This window comes from Magnolia sinica, chromosome 1 (assembly GCF_029962835.1).
Source record: "Magnolia sinica isolate HGM2019 chromosome 1, MsV1, whole genome shotgun sequence".
NCBI classification, from domain to species: domain Eukaryota; kingdom Viridiplantae; phylum Streptophyta; class Magnoliopsida; order Magnoliales; family Magnoliaceae; genus Magnolia; species Magnolia sinica.
In genome coordinates, this window is record NC_080573.1 from 136,160,122 (window position 1) to 136,181,105 (window position 20,984).

The following is a 20,984-nucleotide window of genomic DNA, read 5'->3' on the forward strand; positions in this document are numbered from 1 at the left end:
ACTACGTCTGGATGAATTCAAAACAGTTTCGATGGCTCGAACTCCATTGTAAAAAATCAAAGGTTAGGATCATTGCTGAAGCATGACCTTGGGGCAAGGACCACATCGGTGTGAACGCGGATTAGCCACTGAACTGAAGTGAAGTAACCAGGTTACGTGTGCCCCACTCCCATGTGTGTTTTATCCACACCGTACATCCATATCTAGAGAGAGTTTTAGAGCATGACCCAAAGAATGGGGCAGATGGTCAAAAGCTCAAGTGGACCCTACTACAAGAAGAAAAAAACAATGGGGATTGAAAGCCTGCCATTAAAAACTTTTCTGGAGCCATGTAAATTTTCGTTCAAGCTAACATTTTTGTTCTCCTTTCTCTCGTGTCTTTGTTAACTTTTAAACAGGTTGGATCTCAAATAAGCATTATGGAGGGCTCTAGGAAAGTTTCAAAGGTAGGCATCACTGTCCCCATTGTTTTGTGTAATGGGTCCACTTTGGATCTGCCTTATTCTTTATGTTACCCTCTAAAATTCTCTCTACAAATGGATGAACGGTGTGGATATAACACATATATCATGGTTAGCCCCACGTGACGTCACTTCGGTGGTGAGTCCTAATGTTGGGTTCAGTTGCTAATCCGCGTCCGAAGAGAGTCGCAACAGAGGTTAAAAAGGAACTCAGCTTGAGGAGGTTTTAAATTTAAACACGCATAATACCTATAATACCCCTGGTTGCTTTAAGAATATCGGCATTAACATCGTACATGAGAAATGGAGATTAGACATGGGCCGTCTTTCCCGCCAATGCGTCATTTCCCTTGCAGTAGGGGGAGCGGATTAGGCGTTACTCAAATAACACCTCAGCGGGGTTACCCTGACCGTATGGGAGCCAACTTGGTTAATATGTTGTATATGCATGTTGTTCATCTGTTTTTTAGTTCATTTTAGGACTTGATCTCAAACCTTAATCATTTCCAAATCTCAAGTGGACCACATTACTAGAAATATTGGTGAATAATCATTAAAAACCTTCCGTACACTACAAAAGTTTTAGATTAGGCTTGCTAGACTTTACCAACAAGTTAGATGTAAAATAAATATTCCACTGAAGTTAAGAAAGTTTTTAATGACAAGCGTGCAATCACTACTATTTTATGTGGTGTGGTCAATTGAGATTTGGATTTGCTTAATAATTAAAACACTTTTTAAAACGTGCTTGAAAAATGATTGGAAGGCATGGACATACAAAATATTATCAAGGTCGCCCCACGATAATGATAACAGCTACTAAGGGCCTGTTTGATTTTCTAAATTCACCATAAATGTCCAGTAAATAATTAATTGTTACAATTTTATCCGGTTTGATATTATGTATGTATTTCTTCCCAGGACAAAAGTACAAATGATGGGCTTAAATTTATGGGCCTTATTGTGATGTATATTTGTGCACGGTCTATTCTTTTTATCAGAACATTTTGAAACATGAGTTGAAAAATAAGATACATTTAATATTTAAATGGTCTACACCAAAGTAAATAATGACCTTAAGAAATTTTTAGTGGTGAGTGTTTGATTCGCTTTTTTCCAGTAGTGTGGTCCACTGAACTTTGAATCTTTCTCAATTTTCGAATCATGCCTAAATTTAGTCGACACTAGGGATGGATGACATGAATAATTCACAAAAATCACAGTGGGCCCCACATATATTTGGTTGTATCATCTGTTGAAAAAAGTAAAAGTTAAATCCAATGCAAGAAAATGTTAATTTCCATTGATAGTTATTTAATCATCTAGAAATATTAATTACTATTAATAAATTATTTAAATTAGTATTTGAATACTAATAATAATAATAAAATATATATATAAAAAAAACTTTTGAAAATCTTTTAGAAATCAAATGGGTTTGGCTAAGTAAGACTCAACCCTAGGCTCAGCCCTTAGGCCACATATGGCAGCTCAAGTCTAAGACCCTTTTTAACTAAATATGGACCATTGTATTATGCATCTTTTAACAGACCACGAATCGATTAAAATTCTTCCAGGACAGGCCAATGGCCTAGGTTACTGATTGTGATCCCACCCGTCTTACCTCACGAAATGGTAGCTGCAACTTCAATGGTATAGACGGATATTTTAGGGAGAAGCAAGGGGCAATTCTGTCCCCTACCAAAACACGATTTCCCACTTTCCAGAAGCTTGACACGTGCTGTTGAAGATTATAGAACGTGTAAGACGCGGAATTCCCGCCGTTCTTTGGCGAAATAAAAGTCAAACGAAGACAATTCCATCTCGCACACAACCGGACGTGGGAAACATGTACGAGATCGTCCCACTCATCAGACCGGGCCCAATGGACGGTCATCGTCAGAAAGATCAGGCTGTACGGATGATCCTGAATGCTGGATTTGAGTAAGCCAATGGCGTATAAAAAAGACTTGACCAGTACTTATATTTGTTGCTACAATCTAACGGTTAGATCGTCCCTGGGAATATCCACGAGGGGTCCGCCAGTATGAGTGGTATGGATTTCAAGCTGCGTTGCAGGAGTGCAAATAATCAGTAGAAGAAAGATCAACTGAAAGACCGGTACTATCTATCAATGATTCAATAGTAAATTAAGATTGTCCAATCATGTGCTTTTTGGACAGTGGTTCATCACACCCAAAGCACTTGATGGACGGTGTAAACCATCCACAATTCCATGAAGCCTGGAGATTATCTACACGTGTCAAACTCACTCTCTCTCTCTCTCGTACTTCACTTGCATTCATTTTTCCATGTAACCGTACATCCCGCATTCTTTTTTGTCTGTGCGTGGGACATTCTCTTACATATCAAGATCCTCAGTTTAATTGATGGAACCATCCTAATCGGGTGGGACCAAGGGAAACTAGAGCCAGTGTCGATGGACTGGCCAGGCTCTTTCCTAGGCAAGAAGTTGGGAGAGAGAAGAGATGTTCTTACATATTGATTTTATTACAAAACTGCCCTAACAATTTCTAATGGGCTGGGCTGGCCCAAACCCAGATCCACTAACAAGCTGTTGTACATGGTCCAAACTTGAACTGATTGAGAAATGAGCTTGAATAAGGCCCGAGCACGGCCCTCGGGCCTGTACTCAGCCCAAATCCGGCAAGAGGCAGGCTAGCCCGGCCCATTGACATCCCTAACCGAGACCCATTGACTTTTCCAAGTCTGTGATGCCTGGGGCATGGATTTGGAAAAGTCCGTGACAGATCTGCCATAAAAACGCAAGAAATGGCTTTACAAATTCAGGGATTCAACAAATCTCCACGCCCATTTCCACTTGAACAGTTCATAAGGCGTCAGGGGAGGCAATGGGCTGGATGGACTGGACTGGTTAGCCTGGCCCTGTAGGGCCAGGCCTTAGCCCCCTAAACTCAGCCTAAGGGCCAGGCTTGGGATTGAACTCTAGGCCCTGTGTTCAGACCAGGCTGGCCCAGGTCAATGATGAATCACCTCGTCCAGTCATCAAAGTGGGCAACATTATACAAAAAGGAATTAACGTTTTAAAGACAGTAACCCAAAATGTCATATGCCGCTTATTGCATTATAGTTTTCTTCCTCTTTCTTCTAGTCTTTTTTCCTTTTCCTTTTATGTTTTTAAGACATTTTAGTTAGATCATGTCTGGCTAAACCTCTTAGCTAGGGCTAAGAGGTGAAACATGTAGTGTGATGGGCTGACTTCTATGCTTTGATTCATATTTAAGTTAAACTGTCTTTGATTATAGTTTAATATTAAGGAATGCTTTCAATTTTTAATGGTTTGTTGTGACTTAAATTACAATGAATCTATGATAGTTTTGAGCATATTCTTAGCATTATAGGGTGTGTGAATTTAGGAACTCTGTTGTTCACCATCGTCTTCTGGGCATGGTTGGATGACAAAATCCTTCCTAACATTCAAACATCCCTTAGATTGGATGTGGATTAACTAAATTCTGTTGTTTGCTTTTTCTCATGGGCATGGTTAAGTGATGGAATCAATTTTAATTCTCATACCTATCCGCTATGGAAACTAGATCAAAGGAAGTTTAGATTTGATTTTTAATGTAATATCTTTCAAGTGGATGAAGATGAGACTCGAAGTCCAGTTGAGTTCATGAATCAAGCGTAGAACTCTCTCATCTCTACAAGTGGATCCTTGGCACCCTAGCTTCTTACATTTGAATTCTACAAGTTTTAGATTATTATTTCACCATTATTTCCTCATATTCACTTAATTTAAAATTCATCTTCTTCTAATTCTAGTGGTTGCTTTCAGATTACATACAAGGTTCAGTCCCTATGGATTCGACCTCAGTCTTACAGAGTTTATTACTACATCACAACCCTATACTTGGAGTGTGAACACACATCAGGTTTAAATAATCCAAACACTCATACCAGGGGATGAGATGAAAGATACCTGAATATATATATATATATATATATATAGTTCTCCTGAGCACCAGACCGTAAGTTAGCTATTTACGGTCAGTTTTGTTAACCCATTCAGGGGGGCCCACCGCAATGTGTATGTGAAATTCACTCTAGTCATTAGATGCAACATCCCGCGTTAGGCATAAGGTCCAAAAATCTGCACTATTCAGTTGGTTGCTAATAATGCGTTACATAAAGGTCAAAATCTCCTTTCATGATTCGCTCTCAATCTTTCGATTATTACTCTCCAACCCTACTTGGAACACGCATAGTTTAAATAATCCTAACATCTCGTGAGATGAAAGGATCACCACCTCATATATAATTTATAAATTATAATATATATGATCACTTATATATATATATATATATATATATATATATATATATATTCTCAGAGTTGCATTAGTGGGATGAATGTCATAAATTGCACAAATTTAAGGCCAATTTGGGGGCATTCTAATGGTCTCCTAAATCAGCAATACTATTGATTTGAATTTAATTTCAATTTTTCTTAAATTTTCTTAGGAAAAATAATGCCAAATGCTTACGGATATGCATTAGTGGGATGAGTGCCATAGATTGTATGAATTTGGGGCCAATTTAAGGACATTAGAGTGGTCCCCAATACAGAAGTATTGAATCAAGCTGATATTTGTGTTTTCCATTTATCCAATTCTATGTGACCTTATTAACATGTTGGATGAGAAATAAACAACAGTGTGGGCCCTAGAAAATTTTCAACAGCGAACTCATTATCCCCGTTGCCTCCTTTGGTATGGTCCACTTGAGCTTTGGATATCCTTGAATTTTGGGTTCATGTCCTAAAATGTGTTGAAAAATGGATGGATGGTGTTGATAAATCACATATATTAAGATGAGCCCCATAGAATCTTCACATCACACGGTGAAAGGTTCGAGCCTCACTGTAGTAGGCTTCCTGTCTGATTACCGAATATTAGTTAAATTTTTTGCCAGGTGGTGTGGGGCCATTGTCATGCATTTCCAAAATCCCCCCGACTATCAGGTGAATGACTTAAATTTAGGTTTAGAGTAGAAAAACCGGCCTGAAATATGATCCCGACGGTCCACAATATTAAAAATAGTGTATAAAATGACAATTACCCTCCAAAATATTTTCCTTTAGTATGGCCCACCTATATAATGGATGTGATGAGTTTTGGGCTGGTGCCCTAAATTTTAGTGTGGCATCTATTGGTTTGGATGGATGGAAAATAAACATTATGATGGGCCCTAGGAAGTTTTTAATGGCTGGAGTTCAATCACAGCTGTTTCTTGTGGTGTGGTAGTCATAAAATTTGGATTTGGTTCATTTTTTGGGCAATGCCGTGAAATGAGCAGGCAAAATGGACGGTTGGGGTGGATATTTAACACATTTATGGCTGAATTGAACTGAACTACTAAAAAAGGGCATTGACGAGGAGAATTTTTAGCGGGTTGTTTTGAAAATGTGACTTTATCCTCAACCACACTTAGGATCACCTAATTTCTTTTGAATGGCCAAACTAAATACCAGGTGAGGCTAAATTTTGGACTCGTACAGTTAAAATGGAGCAACTCATTTGGTGATCGAGTTCGGATTTCACTTAAACATCACATATATATATATATATATATATATATATATATTAGATTAGGCTATCTTATAGCATTGATCATTTAAATCCATCCGTTACAAGTCAACCTTATAGGGCCAAGTCCTTTCCAACCCGATTAGAGCTAGGGCGAAAGACTTACCAGACCCTGGGCTGGGCCAGGGTCAATTGTGGTCCGCCCCATTACCACCCTTAGCTATCATTATATACACGTGAATTTTGGACTGTGGACTACTAACGTTGGTCTACTAGGTGAGGGGCCTGAATGAGCGGTCCAGATCTTATACCCACATATGTACATGTAAGGTCTCTCATACAACACACTTCATGCATTGGTTGCATGACTTCCACACGCTCGAACACGTATGAGAGCTCCAAGTCCTACGTTTCTCTATGCGGAATACCATTTCGGGTATGTATCCACACACGGGTCACAAAGTACCACACGCGGTGCCAATTTGGTATACCTGAACGAGATACAGCGCATGCATTAAAAGGCCATGGTGAAACCCATCATCAGGTTTGAATTTTACAAGTTTTAGTTTGATAATTCACAATTATTCTCTTAATTTTCCTGATTTAGATTAGATCTTCTTCTAGTTCTAGTTTTGTTTACTTTCAGATTACGTACAAGGTTCAGTCCCTGTGGATTCGACCTCGGTCTTACCGAGTTTATTACTACATCACAACCCTATACTTGGGGTGTGAACACGCATCAAGTTTAAATGATCCAAACACTCATACTAGGGGATGAGATGGAAGATACCCGACTATATATATATATATATATATATATATATAGTTATAGTTATAGTTCTCCTGAGCACCAGACCGTAAGTTAGCTATTCGGACCGAGTTCAAACATGTCCCAGTTCGGCCCAACTCGGTTCAAAGCCCGACTCAGCCCGACTCGACCGTTTATATATATATATATATATATATATATATATATATATATATATATATATATATATATATATATATATATATATATATATATATAAATCCTTACCCTAACCACTTGAGACAGAGAAGTGAGAATGTCGCCCGACCCTAAACCCTAAAACTATCTTTCTCAATCTCTCTCTCTCCCTCTCTAATCTCTCTCTCTCTCTCAATCTCTCTCTTGACTTATGGGATAGTTCACCGCTCATCTTTAAAGTGACAGGGACTCATCCACCTCATAGGTGCCATAGATTTACAGCAATCTAGGCCGTCCAAATCGTGGGTCCCTTTGTAGATGGAGCAGGTCCGAAACTAGCCCGAACTCGCCCCGAACTCGCCCAATTGTTGACCGGGTTGGAGTGTGAACACACATCAGGTTTAAATAATCCAAACACTCATACCAGGGGATGAGATGAAAGATACCTGAATATATATATATATATATATATATAGTTCTCCTGAGCACCAGACCGTAAGTTAGCTATTTACGGTCAGTTTTGTTAACCCATTCAGGGGGGCCCACCGCAATGTGTATGTGAAATTCACTCTAGTCATTAGATGCAACATCCCGCGTTAGGCATAAGGTCCAAAAATCTGCACTATTCATGATTCAGGTGGGCTCCACTTTGATCTATTTTCCAAACAAACACATAACGTTAAGCTAGTTCGCTAATTGTGTAGTGAGGCACTCACCATCCTTTACATGGAGTGAAAACTTTGTGGTGTCCACTGTGATGTGTGTGTTTTATCCACGCCGTCCATCTATTTTTCTAGATCATTTTAGGTTTGAGACCAAAATTGAAGTATATCCGAAGTTCAAGTGGACCACTCCACAGGAGACAATGCGAATTGAATGACTACAGTTGAAAACTTCTTGGGGTCTACAGAAGTATTGATTCAAACTGAGATTTGTGTTTTCCATTTATCCAGTTCCATGTGACCTTATTAAGAAGTTGGATGAAAAATAAACAATAGTGTGGGCCCTAGAAAAGTTTCAACAGTGTACTCATTATCCTCGTTGCCTTCTTTGGTACCGTGCACTTGAGCTTTCAATATCCTTCAATTTTGAGTTCATGTCGTAAAATGTGCTGAAAAATGGATGGACGATGTTGATAAATCACATATATCAAGATGAGCCCCATAGAATCTTCACATCACATGGTGAAAGGTTCGTTGAGTCTCACTGCGGTAGGCTTCCTACCTAGTTACTAAATATTAGTTAATCTTTTTGCCAGGTGGTGTGGGGCCACTGTCATGCATTTCCAAAATCCCCCTGACTATCAGGTGAATGACTTAAATTTAGGTTTAGAGCGGACAAACCAGCCTGAAATATGATCTCGGCAATCCACAATATTAAAAATAGTGTATAAAATGGTGATTACCCTCCAAACTATTTTCCTTTAATATGGCCCACCTATATAATGGAAGTAGTTGAGTATTGGGCTTGCGTCCTAATTTTTAGTGTGGCATCTATTGGTTTGGATGGATGGAAAATAAACATTATGATGGGCCCTAGGAAGTTTTTAATGGCCGGAGTTCAATCACCACTGTTTCCTGTGGTGTGGTACTCTTAAAATTTAGATCTGGTTCATTTTTTGGGCAACGTGGGTAATGTTGACGGCTGAATTGAACTGGACTACTAAACAAAGGCATTGATGACAAAGAATTTTTAGCCAATTGTTTTGAAAACATGACTTACCAAGGCCCACTTATGGCACAATTTTTAGACCGGTTGTTTTAAAACGTGGACTTTTCTCGAGGATCCCCAATATATATAATATTATATAATGCATAATATATATATATATATATATATATATATATATATATAAGATTAGGCTATCTTATAGCATTGATCATTTAAATCCATCCGTTACAAGTCAACCTTATAGGGCCAAGTCCTTTCCAACCCGATTAGAGCTTGGGCGAAAGACTTACCAGACTAGGGCTGGGCCAGGGTCAATTGTGGTCCGCCCCATTACCACCCTTAGCTATCATTATATACAAGTGAATTTTGGACTGTGGACTACTAACGTTGGTCTACTAGGTGAGGGGCCTGAATGAGCGGTCCAGATCTTATACCCACATATGTAAGGTCTCTCATACAACACACTTCATGCATTGGTTGCATGACTTCCACACGCTTGAACACGTACGAGAGCTCCAAGTCCTACGTTTCTCTATGCGGAATACCATTTCGGGGATGTATCCACACACGGGTCACAAAGTACCACACGCGGTGCCAATTTGGTATACATGAACGAGATACAGCGCATGCATTAAAAGGCCATGGTGAAACCCATCATCAGGTGAGCCACACATGTTCAAAAAATGGACGGTTATGAAAAGGATGGCCATCACCAATCGTTCATAATCATGTCCCAACATGGATAAGATTTCTTTAAGGTCCCCAGATGATCAGGATTATCATCCTGGCCAAGTCATGGGTCCCACTATGATTGGATGGTAGCCAAAAAATCACACTGATATTGTAGTTCTCCTTCTCTCCTTCCTTATGCATTAGTACATGTTCCATACATGTGGATATATTTGTGTGGACGGCTCTTGTCTCTCATCGGCCATGCTTTAATGGTTGATATGTGTTTGGCTCTCATCCTTCCGTCTAAAATAAATCTGGAAGAGACTTTCTAGATTGAATGATTAGCAACAACTTCTAAAAAAGAAGAAAAAAAGCAAACAACAATGATAATTCATTGATTGAGTTTTCTTCAGATAAAATCTAATCATTGATTTTTAAGTTTTTCTTCTTTAGAAACTTAAGTGTGGGGGTGCGGGTTAAATAAAATATAAAAATAAGAAATAAAAAAAAATAAATCTATGTCTAGCACATCAAAACCTTCGACTTGGTTTGCTTCTCGAAGAAATCTGATGGGTGGGACGCACAGGTCATCTCTTAGCCATCCTGTAACATGAGCCATTTGATTGAGTAGATCCAATGCCCCAACAATGTGCCCTTAGCCAATTTTGGACATCGGAGTACATATCAAAGAAACAGCTCCCTCCAATTTTCATATTTTGGTCAGGTAAGGCTCAGGTTTAAATAATCCAAACACTCATACCAGGGGATGAGATGAAAGATACCTGAATATATATATATATATATAGTTATAGTTATAGTTCTCCTGAGCACCAGACCGTAAGTTAGCTATTTACGGTCAGTTTTGTTAACCCATTCAGGGGGGCCCACCGCAATGTGTATGTAAAATTCACTCTGGTCATCAGATGCAGCATCCCGCGTTAGGCATAGGGTCCAAAAATCTGCACTATTCATGATTCAGGTGGGCTGCACTTTGATCTATTTTCCAAACAAACACATAACGTTAAGCTAGTTCACTGATTGTGTAGTGAGGCACTCACCACCCTTTACATGGAGTGAAAACTTTGTGGCGTCAACTGTAATGTGTGTGTTTTATCCATGCCGTCCATCTATTTTTCCAGATCATTTTAGATTTGAGACCAAAATTGAAGTATATCCGAAGTTCAAGTGGACCACTCCACAGGAGAATGGGAATTGAATGACTACAGTTGAAAACTTCTTGGGGTCTACAGAAGTATTGAATCAAGCTGATAATTGTGTTTTCCATTTATCCAGTTCTATGTGACCTTATTAACATGTTGGATGAGAAATAAACAACAGTGTGGGCCCTAGAAAATTTTCAACAGTGGACTCATTATCCTCGTCGCCTTCTTTGGTATGGTCCACTTGAGCTTTGGATATCCTTGAATTTTGGGTTCATGTCCTAAAATGTGTTGAAAATTGGATGGATGGTGTTGATAAATCACATATATTAAGATGAGCCCCGTAGAATCTTCACATCACATGGTGAAAGGTTTGAGCCTCACTGCAGTAGGCTTCCTGTCTGATTACCGAATATTAGTTAAATTTTTTGCCAGGTGGTGTGGGGCCATTGTCATGCATTTCCAAAATCCCCCCGATTATCAGGTGAATGACTTAAATTTAGGTTTAGAGCAGAAAAACCGGCCTGAAACATGATCCCGACGGTCCACAATATTAAAAATAGTGTATAAAATGACAGTTACCCTCCAAACTATTTTCCTTTAGTATGGCCCACCTATATAATGGATGTGATGAGTTTTGGGCTGGTGCCCTAAATTTTGGTGTGGCATCTATTGGTTTGGATGGATGAAAAATAAACATTATGATGGGCCCTAGGAAGTTTTTAATGGCTGGAGTTCAATCACAGCTGTTTCTTGTGGTGTGGTAGTCATAAAATTTGGATCTGGTTCATTTTTTGGGCAATGCCCTGAAATGAGCCGGCAAAATGGACGGTTGGGGTGGATGTTTAACACATTTACGGCTGAATTGAACTGAACTACTAAAAAAAGGCATTGATGAGGAGAATTTTTAGCCGGTTGTTTTAAAAATGTGACTTTATCCTCAACCACACTTAGGATCACCTAATTTCTTTTAAATGGCCAAACTAAATAGCAGGTGAGGCTAAATTTTAGACGTACAGTTAAAATGGAGCAACTCATTTGGTCATCGAGTCAGATTTCACTTAAACATGGCCGTGAGGCCCACTTCAGCCGGCCACAGAGCTAGGGCGAAAGACTTACCAGACCCTGGGCTGGGCCAGGGTCAATTGTGGTCCGCCCCATTACCACCCTTAGCTATCATTATATACACGTGAATTTTGGACTGTGGACTACTAACGTTGGTCTACTAGGTGAGGGGCCTGAATGAGCGGTCCAGATCTTATACCCACATATGTACATGTAAGGTCTCTCATACAACACACTTCATGCATTGGTTGCATGACTTCCACACGCTCGAACACGTATGAGAGCTCCAAGTCCTACGTTTCTCTATGCGGAATACCATTTCGGGTATGTATCCACACACGGGTCACAAAGTACCACACGCGGTGCCAATTTGGTATACCTGAACGAGATACAGCGCATGCATTAAAAGGCCATGGTGAAACCCATCATCAGGTGAGCCACACATGTTCAAAAAATGGACGGTTATGGAAAGGATGGCCATCACCAATCGTTGATAATCATGTCCCAACATGGATAAGATTTCTTTAAGGTCCCCAGATGATCAGGATTATCTTCCTGGCCAAGTCATGGGTCCCACTATGATTGGATGGTAGCCAAAAAATCACACTGATATTGTAGTTCTCCTTCTCTCCTTCCTTATGCATTAGTACATGTTCCATACATGTGGATATATTTGTGTGGACGGCTCTTGTCTCTCATTGGCCATGCTTTAATGGTTGATATGTGTTTGGCTCTCATCCCTCCTTCGTCTAAAATAAATCTGGAAGAGACTTTCTAGATTGAATGATTAGCAACAACTTCTAAAAAAGAAGAAAAAAAGCAAACAACAATGATAATTCATTGATTGAGTTTTCTTCAGATAAAATCTAATCATTGATTTTTAAGTTTTTCTTCTTTAGAAACTTAAATAAAATATAAAAATAAGAAATAAAAAAAAATAAATCTATGTCTAGCACATCAAAACCTTCGACTTGGTTTGCTTCTCGAAGAAATCTGATGGGTGGGACGCACAGGTCATCTCTTAGCCATCCTGTAACATGAGCCATTTGATTGAGTAGATCCAATGCCCCAACAATGTGCCCTTAGCCAATTTTGGACATCGGAGTACATATCAAAGAAACAGCTCCCTCCAATTTTCATATTTTGGTCAGGTAAGGCTTGGGTTTCAACAGGACATTGTAGTGTCTTTCTAGGTGACAGATTTTCCATGTCAACAGGCCGCACCTCTTGTAAAACACTTTGAAAGAATGTCTGATTAAGGCTTTTGGGTTAGGCCATGGCCAAAGGTGGGCCCAAGGGTCCAATGCCGATATAGCTCGGATTGAGCTTGTGTTGAAACCAGCAAACGATCTGTGCAAACCTTCTGGTCTGAATTGTTGAGATGGTGGCCCTATGGTCGACTCAAGATAAATCAATAATCTCTCCCATCAGATGATCTGAATTGGCTGGAGCTCTCATTGTGCTTCTGGGTCTCCGTTCGATGGTGAGGATCATCTGATATGTGAGATATAAGGCAAGTGCCCATCCATGATGCAGTGTACCCAGATCAACCTCAAGGTTTTTCCTATGGCTTTTTTACTCGGTGACTCGGAGTTTAGACCTGAGCCATGTAGGGACTCACCTGAGTCAGCATTGGGAGTCACAAAGCACATAGAGCATAATCAATCAAAGTAATCACAATCACCCAAACAAAGTGTCAATCCGAATTTTAGGTGGAATAATCCTTGCTGGAAAAATCACGGCACAAAGCGAGCGTAATGCACTATAAAAGTAATATTACAAGAGATCGACAATCTTCTCGATTTGAACAACTATTGAATATCCTTTGAATCCCTAGATATGCCCTTAAACACTTTAAAATAATTTAAAAAGTCCTAATCTCTCTTAATCCCTGCCATAATCCTGATTATAGCTGGTATATATATTACCCAACTGGAATACGAAACAAATCACACACTTAGGTAACTCTGCGCGTGCGTTTGATGGGACCTTAGATGGCATTGACGAATATCGAAAACCCACCGATGACATTGAGTGGCAACATATAAAACTATCCAGCAATCAAATAAGATTTTTTTGAATTTTCTCAGTGAAATCAAACATATGTCAATGACTGGTTTATCAAATTAGTGGTCTACCAACAAATCCTGTTCCAAAAAAGATTTAAGACACTAGACACCAGTTAATATGTTAATCGTCTGAATTGGGCTCATCTGCACTACTGACTTGTGGTATTGAAGCATATTGGACTTTCCGGGTCACATCCCACTCGGACGAGCTGTCAATCCGTTGTTTGCCCAACCTTCACCTTATCTCAATCGAGCACCCAGACATAATGAAATTGCCAACGTTGCAAAGGTGTCCTTACTCAAGCCGCTCGTACATTGTCTGGGAAAAGTAAAACTGGCTAATCTGATCACCAGATGCCCCACACATATACAATCTATCTGAGCTGTTTCTCAAGTAGTCTTACCTGTCCATTTACTTTCTTCGTGTGTGACCCACCTGATGTGTTGACTGGCCTTTTTTAAAAAATAAATAAATAAATAAAAATGGGTCCAGGGTGTAATCCCAGCCTCGTAACTGATGAAGGGTTCAGATCTCACACACTCTCTCTCTAGGTCTACGCCTCTTTAAAGTCAATGTTTTAAATCTCAATATTTCCTCGGTAATTCTTAAATGTCTCTCTTTTGTTTCTTTTTTTTTTTTCTTTTTTTTTTTTTTTTTGGGGGGGGGGTGGGGGGTGGTGGTCAGTACACACACTCCATGTTAGCCACCCTGCTAGGGATCGATAACAAGACCAAACGAGGTATCTCCGCTCAGTCTGCCAGTTGAGCTATGGATCTGAGTGTTGGTAATTTTTAAATCTCGAAGGCTTCCATCTAACAACAAATGCAGAAATAATAGCAAGTGCATGCTTTTTTTAATTTTAATTTTTATCCTTTTTTTTTTCTCTGGATTTTATCATGGTCGGTTCACACAAGGCTGTCAATCCAGAAAGCCTATGGCCGGTTTTCTTATCTGAGATGGGCCCATTTAAAAATTTGAATTTGCTTGTTCCAGACCCAGCTCATCAACAGCCCCACGCAGGGTCACAGACAAGTAGGGCTGCTCCAGGCCGGGCTTAGGTTGGAATGCAAGGCCTGAGGGCCAGGCTGGGGCTGAAATTTTAAGACTGTTTAATAATTGGACCGGGCTCGGGCTTCATTTAAGAGTCCATCAAACGGATGGAGCATTGTCAAAATGCTACACTGTCCTGATTCTTAACTATCCAGATGGCGGCCATAGAATGGATGGCTAAATGGAAAATGATCAGCGGTTCAAATTTAATAGGCTAGGAAGGATGGTTAAGATCATTCGATAAGCGTGATTTTCTGTGCTATCCTCGGTCCAAAATGAAACCTATGATTTGGACCGTTGGATTGGTGTAGGTACATGCCATGTAACCACAGCATTGTGCCATAACTCGCCACACAAAGAAAGTATTGAAATGCTACACATTCATTTTTCACCATTTTATCTGATTTTACAAACCTTTACAGGACAACCATTCAGGATTTGGTCCAAAAAAACAAGGCATGTTGTAAACATTTTATTGGGAGACTGCGGAAACACACAGAGATGAATTAAGTGAAGTAATCAGTCGCAGCAACCAAGCACAACGCAAATACACTGAATACATGAAAAAAACACGGCACAGAATGACAGATAATCACTATGTAAGCAAAAATTACAAGAGTTTAGAGAAACATAATTCAAACAAGCCTTGAATCACCCTATATATATATATATATATATATATATATGAGTAATGGTCTCCTGCGAACCATCCCGCATTATACCTTGGTGCGGTCCAATTCCCACCGCAAGAGACCCTTGTGCGGGTGCGGATTGGCTAGCTGCTATTGAATTCGTGGCCCCACCATGATATATGTTTTGTATCCACATCGTTCATCCATCTGAAGAGATCATTTTAGGGTGAAACCAAAGAATGAGTGACATCCAAAGCTCCAGTGGACCCCACTATAAAAAACAGCGGGGAGAGTGACGTCACCATTAAAAACTTCTAAAGGCCACAAGAAGTTTTCGATCAAGCCTATATTTATATTTTCTCATCTTTAATGTCTTTGTTAACTTTTGAACAGGGGTTGGATTTTGAAAAAAACATCATGGTGTGCCTTAGAAAGGTTTCAAAGGTGGGCATCAATCTTCCCGCTTTTTTTTTTTTGTGTGGTGGGGTCCACTAAAGCTTTGGATCTGCCTCATTCTCTGGCTCATGGCTTAAAATAATATCTCCAAATGGATGGACGTTGTGGATACAACACATACATCATTAGTGGGGTCCACAGAACTTGGTGATGTCACTTCCATCGAGTGAGGTCCGGTGCTAGGAAGCGGATTGCATGGTGAGTAACTCACTACGCTTAGCGTACTGAGTAAACTCTGTGAGGTCCACCATGGTTTATTTATTTTATCCACTCTGTTCATACAATTTAACAGATAATTTTAATACTTGAACCAAAAAATGAGGTATATCCAATGTTTAAATGGACCACACCATAGGAAACAATTGAATTGAATGTTGACAGTTGAAAAATACTTGGAGGGCCACAGGAGTTTTGGATCAAGCTTATATTTGGTTTTTCCCTTCATCCATGTCTGTATGATCTTATGAACAGGTTGGATGAAAATAAACATCACTGTGGGGCCTAAAAAGGTTTCAACGGTGGAAATCATTATCCCCACTGTTTCCAGTGGTATGATCCAATTGATCTTTGGATATGCATCAATTTTGAGCTCAGCCCCTTAAATTAGATGGAAAAATGGATGGACGGTCTAGATAAATCACATACATTCAAAGTGGCCAAACTTTGTTTACTCGGTAAGATAACAACATACTGAGTAACTTTGTCAGATTGGCATGGCTGGTAGTTAGTGCTCTATGGGCCCACCATGATGTATGTGTTTCATCCACTCCGTTCATCCATTTTTAAAGAAGGAAAAATATAAATATAATCTTGATCGAAAACTTTTTATGGTGTTTTTAATGGCGGCGTCACTCTCCTCACTGCTTTCTGTAGTGGGGTCCACTGAAGTTTTGGATGTCACTCATTCTTTGGATTTCACCCTAAAATGATCTCTCCGTATAGATGGACGGCGTGGATACAAAATGTATATCATAGTGGGGCCACAAAATTAGTAGCAGCTAGCCAATCCGCGCCCGCCCAAGGGTCTTGGGCTCATATCACAGGAGATGAGTTCTCACGAGTTCTCAAGAGAATTGGTGCGCAGGTGAGCATTACTCTCTCTCTCTCTCTCTCTCTAGATATAGATATATATATATATATATATATATATATATATATATATATATAACATTAGGTAGCATCACAATTGAAATTGAAAACAAATTCTACGGATACGCAACTCTGCGATACATTCGAGGAGACCTTCGATGAGACTTCGATGGCATTGAAGTAACATCAAAACAATCCAAAAATAAAACATGGAAAATTGGATTTTCTTTATTACACTTCGATGAGTCTCGATGGCATCGAACTTAGCTCGATGACATCGAACAGGTACCCAAATAGTTCAGCAACCAACTGAAGAAATTTTTTATTTCTCGACGGAATTGATCAGCTGTTCAATTGCATCGAATGGTTTGACAATGGCATTGACAGACCCTGCTTTTGAATTGATTTAAGACATAAAAAACAACACATTTAATTCAAAAATCTAATCTAGCTATTTGGAAATGTTACTAGGATGATTCCGTTTGTTTTTATTTTTCTACATGATGTTTGTGTTTGGACAATTTTTTTTAAAAAAAATTAAAGTAGCACCCTATGTAATTATCAACACAAATAACTCTCCCCGCACCTCTCTCTCCTTTTCTCCTCACTTGACCCTTCATCTCCACCGTCCAAAGTGATGATCTACGGTGGACCCTCAATCATGGACAGTCTAAATCAATGACTGGATAATCAATATAGATTGGAGTGCGATATGCAAGGATAATATCAGATAATGCACTATTGTTTAATGGACCACAAAATACCTCAGGAAGAAAAACCGAACACTCACAATGATGAAAGTTTGCTTGGGCTCATGGATACACCATCCACACGTGCATCTCACGTGCTGCTTGATTAGTAGTACTTACGAAGATTTTCGGATAATAAGATAAACTCAAGCAGTATTATTTTAAAGGAGAAGGTCCCACAGACGACCTTTTTTTAAGGTCCCACAGACAAATAGCATATAATAATCAACATCCCAATTTTTGTATAACATCCAATCCGTTCATAAGGTTGGCCCCACCGTGAAGTAACACCTATCAGAAAAATCTAACGGACCGATTCATCTTAAGTTGCCCAATATCTCAATCTTCCAAAATCCCCTTGGTTAGCTATTGAACCTGTTTGTATGCGTGTGTGCACGTGCGTTTTTATTTATTTATGCAACTTGGTTTAGATTAATGAATTTTGCATTGTATGTACCCAAAAAAGAAAAAAGTTCTAGAAAAAGGAAAAGGGAAAGAGGAAAGAAATGACATTTGATTAGAGCCGTTTGGCGTATCTTAGAGCAAGTTGGATACTTGAAATTTGGGTTATTGACTTGAGAAGGTGGTTGACATAAAGGAAGTCAAGCTACTCTATTCCAACCACCTTCGTATCTTCTTCTTTTTTTATCTCTTTTCTTTTCAAAATTAGTCTACGTCCGTTGCACCAAATGTCATAAAATTTCACTATATTTGGTGCAACCAAACGCTGCCTTAAAATATTAAAAAATAAAATAAAATCGTCAAATTTGATTTTCTTTCAGCCAGGGCTCTTTCCTGGACGCTGCATGGTGGGTTCAGACGGGGTGGCATCTGTGGGCCATGGCTAGAAATCAAGATTGGGGGCATGGTGGCTGCCCCATTCGTTAGCCAGGCCTGACCTATCCATTTAGGTCATAAATGGGCTTCTTTTTGGGTTTTGGTCCGGGAGGGCTAAACTTGATGTGTATGTAACATCCATAGTTCCATCATTACTGCCCGTGGTCGCAAGTTAAAAAATCAAGCAGATCCAAAGTTCAAATAGGCTGCACCATAATGAACCATTTATAGACCCATCCTTATACCTTCTGAGACCCTCCGTGGTGTTTACATGCGGTCTAAAGTTCATAAGGTGATTCTTCTTAAAATTAAATATCAACCCGATGCAAAACTTGAGTCGGCGCCTAGAAGGTTTCAATAGAAGACATCCCAATCAATGATCTTTTCCATGCGGTAACATGAGCTTGCATAGATGATAAAAATAAAAATAAAAAATTAATGTGTCACATTCACACAAGAGGTGGGCCCCACAGCTATTTCTCGGCAAGCTCTCTGTTGTAGGAAATTCAGGTCCTCAATGTCAAGCCCTGTCCCTTTTGATCATGAGCAAAAATATCGGTCCTAATATGACATACTTGAGCTGATCCATTGCATAGCTTTGTAAGTTAATCTTAACTTACAATGACAGTTGGGACAACGATGATGTGTGTATGATATCCAATCCTTCCATTATGTTCTCCATCACGACTAAAGTTAGTCCGATCCACAACTCATGAGGTGAACCACAGCATCTAAAATCATGCTTAAAACATTTAAAATCACAGTGTGACCCACCTGACTTTCAAAATGACCTTGATTTCTGGGAATTTCACTAACCCGAGCGAGCACATCTTCTGAATGGATTGGATGACATATACAAAACATGGCATGCCCCACACATGTGGCGTTCCCTGATTTTTGGAAGCTGAGGAGAACCTGAGTTGGCGAAGTGGAAATATAGGATGTCATGCATACGTTACAGTGGGCCCCGCATATCGTATCGCAGGATAACGTTAAACCTACAATGCTTTTTAAGTGGCTTGGCCTCTTCTTAAAAGGTCCAATTTGGCATTGGACCATCCACCGATGTGCCAAATTAGTTAATCCCGGCCCTCCATTGGTGGACACGTTGGGCGCATGCGAAGGGTGATGATCATTCAGTCAATTTAATTGTAGGGCTATGCCCTATCTAATGAGAGACGCATGATCTGGACCATTGAAATCAGAGTCCGGATATTCTACTTGCCACGGACAGGAGTTTCATGTTTGTTGCGATGTCATTGGGCCACATCATCACACCGCAGAAAATGTGAGTGATGATGACGTGGAACACTCACAATATAAGGAAATATAGAATTCCTGCTTATGGAAGAAGAGGGAGAGGATCCGGATTCTTGAAATCAAGATTCATGCATGCCACGTGTGAAGAGGCGGCGGGCATGCATCACTCTGCTGCCAGCGTATTAAAAATGGGTGTTATGTGATACTCAGGCAGCCCATGACCCTTCATACACAGGCACTTAGAAACTATATTTGTGGCATATATAAATTAACTCAAAGTAAACCGGTGAAACTACGGAACCCACTGCACTTAAGTCACAATCTCAAAATTACAAGGGAAGAACAATGTCAACCTCTGATTTGTGGACACATTTTCTGTTGGAATAGGACCACAAAATACTCTTCATTTTTAACCGTCCAATAGTTGTCCACCAATCCAATATTCAAACTATCAATTTTAAGCGTAATTTTCGTTCATGATACATCTAAACTAGAAACATATTTTGAATAGTTGAATTTGACCTAATTGTATGCAACGTTTGCAATTTCTAGGTTCCTGTGTATCATCCAAAAAAACTGCCAGAGTATCAAAATTTTCCTCATCTGAAATACCGGGAAACTGCAACTCTATCACAACTTCTACTGTGGTAGTTGGTATAGTGTCAATGTCTCAAGACTTATATTTGGGTCCACTGAGTAAAGATGATAATCATGAAGTGGGCCACACAAAGAATAACACATTTTTGTATTAAAATATTGAAGTCCGTGAAACCCTCTTGAAGCACGTGTGTTGAATAAATTTCAGTCCCAGCTTCACCTCTCCCCTTAGACAAAGATACGCACGTATGCAAAAACAGCTTCATCCACTGAAGCTGGTTCCTCCCCAACACTGGGAGAATAAGCTTATTCTACAAGGGTTGCCCCTGTGGCCCACCGGGGCGTGTATGTTATCCAACCCGTCCATCATCGACCCTACCATGAAAGTTGAACGAACGATAAAAAATAAAAATTAGTGGAGGTTTTTGGGTGATTATCTCCTGTCTATTTTTTTCTTTCTTTTCGTGGAGCCTACCATGTTGTGCATACCCCTATATAACCTGTTCAGTGCCTAGTCCCTACCGTGACCTAAAAAATTTAGGTATATGCAATCATTATTTGAGCGCACTATTTCTAATGTACGATCTTCTTAAAACATTGAAATTCATGCCATGGCTTACATGACACTTTGATCATTTTTCAGGTATCCTACTTCATGGCATGTTTGATTTCTTAAAGTAAAGGTATATGTATGGGAAA